Source organism: Dromiciops gliroides, chromosome 1, assembly GCF_019393635.1.
Source record: "Dromiciops gliroides isolate mDroGli1 chromosome 1, mDroGli1.pri, whole genome shotgun sequence".
NCBI lineage: Eukaryota > Metazoa > Chordata > Mammalia > Microbiotheria > Microbiotheriidae > Dromiciops > Dromiciops gliroides.
In genome coordinates, this window is record NC_057861.1 from 18,402,872 (window position 1) to 18,405,243 (window position 2,372).

A 2,372-nucleotide genomic window follows, 5' to 3' on the forward strand; every position below is an offset into this window, starting at 1 on the left:
GGCTAGGGCCTGGCGGCGAAGGCCGGCGGCGGCGCTCGGACGTCCGGGCCGGGCCTGGCGGAGCGGGGCGGAGCGGAGGGAGAGGGAGAGGGAGAGGGAGGACGGGGAGGAGGAGAGGGAAGGAGGACGGGGCGAGATGGAGGGACCGCGAGCCCCGCCCGCCGGCCGGCCGGACACTCTCGCTCTCCCGCCGCTGGGCAGGGGAGAGGGCAGTGGGGCGGGGGTCGGGGACTCGCCTCGCCTCAGGGCCGGGGCCGAGGCCGAGCTGCTCCGGGAATGGCGACGAGTCGCCAAACAGCGCCGCCGAGAACCCGGATGCACTATTTATACCAGGCACGCCGAGCCAGGAGCATCCCGGGAAATGTAGTTTGGACAGGTTTCCGTTCCCCTGCCCCGCCACCTTCCCAAACAAATTACACAGCTCAACCTCCCTGGCCTCTCACGTTATCAAGCCGGCCCCACAGCACAGCCTTGTGGGAGTTGTAGTTCACGGGCCACCGGACCAGACCAGCCAGGCATGCTAAGTGCTGTGGACGGCTTGGGAACTGCTCCAATGGGAAAAAGAGCCACGTGGACAAACAGCATCGCTAAGGGGCCAGGGGAGGTGTGCTGTCTCGGTCTCGGTCTCGGTCTCGGTCTCCGTCTGTGTGTGCGAACTCTCGAGATGACCTAGATGTAAATAGTTTAGTTGAAGAAGCATTTAGGCTCCTACGGTCTGATGTGCCTATCATGGACAGGTGTGCATGCATATGTATGTGTCTATCTAGGCAGGCATACATGTATCTACTTGTCTCCATTCAATTCAATTAACATCTATTACTATGTTATTACTCCGGGCCATGCATTGTACATGGATACCTGTATTGCATAAGCACTGGTAGATCAACACATGGGTACTGTGTTCGGGTGCTCCATTAAATAAGGATTTTAAGGGCCTACTCTGCACCCAGCACTGTTCATATACCTTTGTATAAGCACATGTGTATTTTGCATTATGTATTTAAAACGCATAAGTTTATTCCTATGTGTTTTTTAATTTAATTCAATAAGCATTAACCATCTAATGGGCCAGGCACTATATATGCATTTATCTTTGGGTTTTACATATATTCATAAATACACACACATATATACACATATGTATACACCAGACATGAACACATGCATGTGTGTATCTTTCAGGGAGAGTCATACAGCCTTTTGGGATCCACAACTTTCTTCTTCTTCCCATCCCTACCAGCCTTGATTTGGAGTTCTTGGCTGCTGACATAGAACTGTGTCACTTGAGTTCTAGAGCCTAGATCCATCAAAGTAAATTTATAGTAAATGCAATTCAGAGCCAGGAGAAATTTAGAGCTTAGAATCAGGGTGGAAAGGGGCACTAGATTTGGTATTGTGAGAAAATAATGGGTTTGGGGGGGACCAGAGGCCCCCCACTGGAGGACCTAACGGGTACCTTGCCTGATCTCTTTCAGAGCCAGCCCAAGATCAGTAGAGTTGGAGCTCAGACTCTGAACAGAGACAATAGAGATTCAAACCACACCTACCTGAAAGCCTTTCCCCCCAGAGGGTCTGTCCTCTGGACTCTGACCTGAGCACCTACTGCTCATTTTAATATGGACCACCCTCAAGTCCAATAAACCAATAGATTTGAATAATGCTAGCCAATTAGCTTTGAGCAGTGTGTAAGGGCCACCTCTCCTCCAGACAGCAGGGAGCTTACACTCTCTCTCGATCACTCTCTTTCCCTGGAATGCTGGAAGAGGTAAAAACATTGCTCACAGCCCCCCCCCCTTCTTTTTCTATCTAGATATGTAGGTATTCTTTTTGTGTGTGAGGCAATTGGGGTTGTGACTTGCCCAGGGTCACACAGCTAGTAAGTGTGTGTTAAGTATCTGAGGTTGGATTTGAACTCAGGTACTCCTGACTCCAGGGCCGGTGCTCTATCCACTGCACCACCTAGCTGCCCCGGTATATAGGTATTCTAATTCTGAGAAATGTACTTTGTCTCTCTTTACTAACATTTAATATGCTTTAATAAATGCTTAATGCACAAAACTGGTGCAGTAGCCTCTAATTTATAAGTAGCAGTATATTGGAAACCCCAACTAAGTTCCCTAAAACCTAGAACAGAGAGAGGCACCCCCAATATATTTCTTTTTTTTTTTCACCTAGTATTTTTTTAATCATAAAAGTATTTTATTGGGGCATTGCCCTTTAAAAAAAAAGTATTTTATTATTTTCTAGTTACATGTATATGCCAATTTATTTCAAATGACACAGTATAAAGGAGTTGACAATGACTTCTAAGGTCCCTTTAGCTTTAAACTGGCGACTCTAAGGAAATTCAAAGACCATCCTGTCCAACTCTC